The 7289-nt window shown below is 37.6% G+C and overlaps 1 pseudogene; it reads left to right on the top strand.

The window, feature by feature from the left end:
- The first annotated feature begins 3204 nt into the window (after nt 1-3204).
- On the top strand, nt 3205-3425 carry LOC115872672 (annotated as a pseudogene).
- Nucleotides 3426-7289: the final 3864 nt, after the last annotated feature.

Genomic DNA, 7289 nt, shown 5'->3' with positions numbered 1-7289 from the left:
TTATATTATTAATTAGTAATGGCCTGAAGTTCTTTCATGACACCCTTTTTACACTAAATAAAAGTTTGATAAAGGGCCTCTTTACCCTTTTTTAATTGGAAAGTGAAAAGTCATTATTTTTGTGGGACATTTTGCAGAGTGTAAGATTGATAGGTGTTCTGCAAATTTAGGTGTGCCATTTAAGAATCTGTGAGTATTTTGTAGATATACCCACTCTGTGATACCAATTTTCAAAATTCTTAAAGCTAATAACTCGTACATATCACAAAGAAAATACTTCATATTTTAAAAGTCAAGACTTATTGACATGCACTAAAATTCAATTTTAAACCTTCATTCCAACCATATACATATAAAAACAGTTTTAATGATTAATAGATCACTAATAATCAGAGGTAAAAATGAATGAAAATGTCCAGGAATATTAGAGTCTATCATAATTATTCCATATTTGAGCAGTTGCCTAAAAACTCCACTCATGAAGCAAATTAAAAAATCAATCAAAGTCCTATGTCATTCCAGGTAGAAAGCTATTTAGAAGGGTCAACCAGTTAATATCCATGTATTTTTTCATATAAGCCAGAAGCAGGAGCTCTATTAATAATTGCTTACAGTGCATTAGGGATGTGAGGCAGGGCAGGTGTGACAGGTGCAATGTCAGTCTATCAGGAGGGCTTCAGAGGAGGTCACTCACTCAGTGTTGTTGAGTTGATTCCAACTCATAGTGACCTTATAGGACAGAAAATTACTGCCTCCATGCATTTCTGAGACTATAAATCTTTATGGGACCCAGCAGTCCCATTTTTCCCCCTACAGAGTGGATGATGGGATTGAACTGTTGACCTTACAGTTAGCAGCCCAATGCCTAACACACAGTGCTGTCAGAGCTCCTTTCAGAGAAGCAGAAGATGCAAGCAATGATATCCCCACTCCGGGCCTCTGTACTATTTCCCATACCTGAAGAACTGTGACGAACAGTGACAGGCATTTGTGTTTATTACCACCTGTCAGTCATTTTGCGGTACTGTGGTGGTTTGCATGTTGCTGTGATGCTGGAACCTATGCCACTAGCATTTCAAATACCAGCAGTGTCACCCATGGTGGCCAGATATCACTGCTTCATTTGTGCATGACTCATCTCTTTCGGTATGTTATTTGATGCCTCAAATAACATTTTGTCTTCATGAAGGAAGCCAGGAAGAAGGACCTGGCTACCTTCTTCTCAAGAAATTGGTCACTGAAAACCTTATGAACAGCAACAGAACATTGTCTGATACAGTACTGAGAGATGAGCCCCTCACGTTGTGGAAGAGCTGCCTCTGCAAAAGAGTTGACCTTGATGATGTGGATGGAGTAGAGTTTTCAGAACCTTCATAGTCCTTTGTGAAACAACTCAAAACTAGAAGAATAAACTAGAGACATCTATTAATAACTAGACTGTGGAATGTACTAAGTATGAATCTAGAAAATTTTGAAGTGACCAAAATAAAATGGGATACAAAGAGATCAATATTTTAGGCACACATTTTTTTAATTAGTTGGAATGCTATATGTATATATATACATATATCCTATCATTCCATATTTCAATCACATCAAGTAGAGTGTACAATTGCTACTACAATCAGTTTCCAAATATTCTTTTTCTACACAGATTCTTTGACATCGTTTCCCTTTTACTCCACCTCCCACTGGAACCCCCAACCCCCTTAGTCTACTTGCTGTCCCTATAGGTTCATCAACTCTGTTTTCATATATGGAAAAATGGAAACACGGAAAATACAGCTTCAAGAGAGTGACTTCCATTGATATTAATATCACTGAGATACACTGTAACATGAACAAACAAAAACCAAAGAAAACAATACTAATGAAATATAGAGAACTTTTTGGAAACCAGATCAGGTCCAGCCCGCATAACAGGAGGTAATCTATGGCCACCGTTTTAATTGTTCAGGTCAGATTTCTGCCTTTCACCTTCTGTACTCCCCTCTCGTGACCACTTTCCCCCATCCCTCAACTTTAGATAGGGGGAGTTTTCCGGAGGTTTATTTCCTAAGTAGTTCCACAAATGAATCTTGGCTCACTCTGTCACCCATCGTTTAGGCATTCTTGAACTAAAAGTTATTGATTTTGGTCATTTTGAATCAGATTATCATAAGGTGTACTATGCTTGGAATGACAAATTGAAGAGGAATGGTGTAACAGTCAATGTCACAAAGGACACTTTAAAATCTATACTAAGTACAATGCCGTCAGTAATAGAATGATATCCACAAGACCAGTGGTTACACATTGGGCTACTAAACACAAGGTCAGCAGTTTGAAACCATCAGCCACTCGGTAGAAGAAAGGAGAGACTTTCTACTGGTATAAAGAGTTACACTCACCTTTTTACAAAGATGGCACAGAAGGCAAAGAAGGAAGCTCCTGCCCCTACAAAACAGAAGCCAAAAGCATTAAAAACCAAGAAGGCCATGTTGAAAGGTGTCCACAGACATACATGCACCAAAAAAGAAGATCCGCACATCACCCACCTGCCGGCTACCCAAGACCCTGTGCCTAAGAAGGCAGCCCAAATACCCTGGGAAGAGCATGCCAAGAGAAACAAGCTTGACCACAATACATCACCAAGTTCCCCTTGACCATGGCGTCTGCTATGTAGATGATCAAAGACAACAACACGCTTGTGTTCACTGTGGACATCAAGGCCAACAAGCACCAGATCGAACAGGCTGTGAAGAAGCTCTATGACATTGATGTAGCCAAGGTCAACACTTGGATAAGGCCTGATTGTGAGAAGAAGGCATATGTTTGACAAGCTCCTGACTGTGATGCTTTAGATGTTGACAACAAAGTCAGAATTATCTAAACAGAGTCCAGCTGGCTAATGCTAATTATAAACTTTTTCCATTAAAAAAAAAAAGAGTTACACTCTAGGAAAACCCATAAAGGCAGTTTTACCTTGTCCTGTAAGGGCACTATGAGTCAGAATAAACTAAATGGCACTGAGTTTTGAGTTTAGAAGTAAGACCAGTTAATACAACTATCATTAAAATGTATGCACCTACCATTAATCTCAAAGATGAAGTAATGGAAGGTTTTTACATACTACTGCTATCTCAAATTGATCAAACATGTGATCAAAATGCATTCAGGACTCCAGTTCCCCAGCTATTCCTGAACCAAGTTCTTGGGGTGAAAATGCATGCCCTCCACATTGCAGATTTGCCCGAGAAGGACAAACTGAAGATGGAAGTTGAACAGCTTCATCAAGCATAACGTTGCAGAGACAGCAGGTGTCTAAATGTTCTGAAGAAATAAAGAACTAGACTGAAGAGTGCTCTGGGGAGAATCCCCTGGTTAAGGGAATTCCAAAAGAGAAGAATCCCTTGAAAGAAAAAGGCAGCTGCATTATTTCCTAAATAACTCTGGGGAGAAATATCATCTCTGTGGAAGAATTTGCTTGCTTTAGTTTTTCCAAATGAAACCAACATGTCTTTCAAGGAAGGAAAAATTAAATATAAATGAGAGCTTCTTAAGCACTCAATAGATATTGTTATGTGCTTCTCATCTCTGCTCAGAAAACAACCTTCATTTTTAAGAGGTCAGGAATGATCAAACGTTCACTATGAAAGTGCAGACTTCACTTGTACATGCCTCATCTCTTTCAGTATATTGCTTGATGCCTCAAATAAAGTTTTGTCTCTCAAAAAAGAGTGTATTGATAATTATAGATGAGTGGAATGCAAAAGTTGGAAACAAAGACAAAAGATCAGTAGCTGGAAAATACGGCCTTGGTAATAGAAATGACACTGAACATTGCATGATAGAATTTTGCTGGACCCAAAACTTCATCATTGCAAATACCTCTTTGCAACATTAATAGCAACACTTTGCTCTGAAAACCATGAGTTCGAAGTTCAAAACCACCAGCCACTCCATGGGAAAAGATATAGCCTTTTACTCCCACAAATAGAAACAGCATCAGAAAACCACAGGGACAGTTTTAATCTGTCTGATAAGCTCACTATTAGTCAGAATTGACTAGATGGCAATAAGTTTGGGTTTATATACATTGACCCCATCTTATGGAATAAACATGAACTATACTATATCTGAGAAAATAGACAGTGGAGAAGTTCATCAGTCAAGCAAAGCTAAGGGCCCATGGTGGAAAAGAACATCAATTGATCATAAGGCAAGTTCAAATCAAAACTGTAGAAAAATTGTAAAAGGACCTTGAGTACTTCTCATCCAAATTTTGAGACTATCTCAAGAATAGGTTTCACACCCTGAACACTAATGGTGGAAGACTACATGGATTATAGGAATATATCAAGAGTATCATACATGAAGAAAGCAAAGCATCATTAAAAAGTCAGGAAAGAAAGAAGAGTTCAAAATGGATGACAGAATAGATACTGAAACATAAGATACTCAAGCAAAAGGAGAAAATGATGAGATAAAAGAGCTAAATAGAAGATTTGAAAGGGCAGCTTGAAAAGGTTAAAAGGAGCTGGATGATACGAATAATATGGCATAGGAACTGGAGGTAGATGCAATAATCTGTGATATGAAAATTATACAATTTTGCTGACTGAAAGCAAAGAAGATTTGAAGCAGTTATTGATGAAGATCAAATACTAGTTTCAGTATGAATTACCTCAACATAAAGAAAACAATAATTGTCATAACTGTACCAAAATGCAACATGAGGATAAGTGGACAAAAATATTAAAGTTGTTAAGAATTTCCTTTTCCTTAGATCCAAAATCAATTCCCACGGAGGCAACAGTCATGAAATCAAATGATGTCCTGCATTAAAGCCAATGCTCTTCATAAAATCTCTTTAAACTTAAAGGAAAAAAATTATTTTGAGTCCTAAGATGAGCCTGACCCAATCCATGGTCTTTGTTGTTGCCTCATGCCTGTGTTAAAGCTGGACAATTAAAAAAATATTGGTGCATTTCAATTGTAGTGGTGGTGAAGAATGTTGAATGTACCATAGACTGTCAGAAGAATGAACAAATCTGTATTGGATTAAATACAGCCTGAATGTTCCCTAGAAATAAGAATGAAAAGACTTGACCTTACTTATTTCGACTTATTATTCGGAGGGACAATTCTTTTGAGAGGTGCTTCATGCTTGGCAGAGGATCAGCAAAAAGAGGAAGACCATTAATAAAATGGACTGGCATAATGGCTGCAACAATGGGCTCAAAAATAGCAAAAATTGTGAGGGTGGTACAAAGTCAAGCAATGCCTCTATGATACACATGGTTGATATGCGTTTGTCCTGATGTACATGTTTATAGTTGGTACGAGTTGGAATCAAGTTAATGACAGCATATAAAATCATTATTAACAATTACAGTACACAAATTCAGTAGACATAAACCAGTATTGCTCTCAGACAAGTAGGACATCCAGGTTGAGAACTAAATTTTGTCCCATACCTAGTATAAAACTAAGTACTTTCATCAGTTTACTTTTTCCTTGATTCACATACACATATACATATTTAAATCAATCTAGCCTTATGGCATTAGGCATTAAATATGTTGCTAAATAACACTAAATTTCTTTTTGAACAGTGAGAGAGATGATAGGTAGATAGACATATAAACAAACAAACAAACAAAACTCCCTGCCATCAAGTCAAGTCCAACTTAAGGCAACCCTATATGTCTGGGTAGAATTGTCCCTGGGTTTCTGAGACTGTGACTCTTTACAGGAGGAGAAAACCCCATCTTTCTTCCATGGAGCAGCTGGTGGTTTCAAACTGCTGGCCTTGCAGGTTGCTGTCCAACACATAACTATTTTGTCAGCAGGGCTCTCCAGATAGACATATAGATTGGTAAATAGATGGATAGATACATGGTAGAGGGATAAATAAAAGCAAGCAAGAACATAGCAGATAGAGCTTTTGACCTTAGGTACGTAAAGTATAATAGAGTGTTTTTCTAGTCAAAGTATAGCAAACATCAGAATTACCTAGAAGTTTTTAGAAATGCAGAATGTGGGCTACTTCCTACACCTTCTGAATCTGAATTTGCATTTTTACAAGGTCCTAGCTCATCCTTATGTACATTAAAGCTTGAAAAGTACTGCTTTATAGGATACTTCAGTTGTAGTTTGCATTAAAATCCCCACTGGAAGCTCTTTTGCTACTTCCTATATGAGAATAGACAGCATATCCAAGTCATAATTGCAGTGTGTTTGAATGAATGTTTCAATTATAAGTATACCATCACCATGCAGGCTGATACAGTTTAAGAGATGTTTCTATCTTATATGCTCCTAAAGTTTCCCCTCTCCAACTATAAGCAAAAGCAAAAGTGCAATCATTTAGTACTGAAAATGAGCGACTCCATTCTGTACATTAGGGAATGTTCTATGCTAAAACCTGAAGGTGTCTTGGCTGCTTGGTGGATGCCATCGATTGAATTGTTGGAGTCAACTTCAGGAGACCATGATTCCCAATATTGTGAGGCTGTCCTTCATTTTGTACTAGACACAAGATTAGCTCATATTAATGAGCATTATGCTTGCTATGCTACTGGAGCAGGTTTAAAGTAAGGTGCAATAATCTTACTCTGGTCACAGCCCTGATTTACAAAAGGAATTCCCTGTGGGGTGGCCTGCAGCATCTTTGATCTTAAAAGAGATGAAAGGAAAGAGAAGTGAGTAGAGAAGAGGAATATACTACCAGCAAGAAAAAAGCAAAACAAAACAAAACCAAAGGTGGATTGGAAAACATTTCTTGGACTCAAGGTCCCTACTCTGAAAACCCCTTAGACTCAGTTGAAGATTGAATGACAAGACACATGGATAGCTCCAAGAACACCAGTCCCACAAATGTTTTAAAAAAAGGGCAAGAAACACCCCCTTGAGCAGAGAGACAGAACCCTTCCCTAAACTGACCCTACGAATTCAGTTGGCCTGAGGTGGGTGGGGGGGTGTTTGTCACAGACTTGTGGCATTTTTGTTGATAAACTGGTATTGTCATTATTGGAGCACCAGAGACTTAAGACAGGGTAATTATTTATACATGTGCATCCCCTTTCGTTAATAAGAAGTTGCTAATGAATACAATGATAATTAAAATGTCTTCTTGGTCCTCATCAGCTAAGCAAATAGACCCAACAGAATTATTCTTCTCAACTTATCAAGTGTTTGTTTCTTTTTTTTAAATCATTTTATTAGGGGCTCATACAACTCTTATCACAATCGATACACACATCAATTGTGTAAAGCGCATTTGTACATTCATTGTCCTCATCATT

This window comes from Echinops telfairi, unplaced genomic scaffold (genome assembly GCF_000313985.2).
Source record: "Echinops telfairi isolate 266 unplaced genomic scaffold, ASM31398v2 ScPeMD7_7436;HRSCAF=8474, whole genome shotgun sequence".
Taxonomy (NCBI): Eukaryota; Metazoa; Chordata; class Mammalia; order Afrosoricida; family Tenrecidae; genus Echinops; species Echinops telfairi.
The sequence above is the reverse complement of the archived record's forward strand: the minus strand, read 5'-3'. Positions and strand labels throughout refer to the sequence as shown.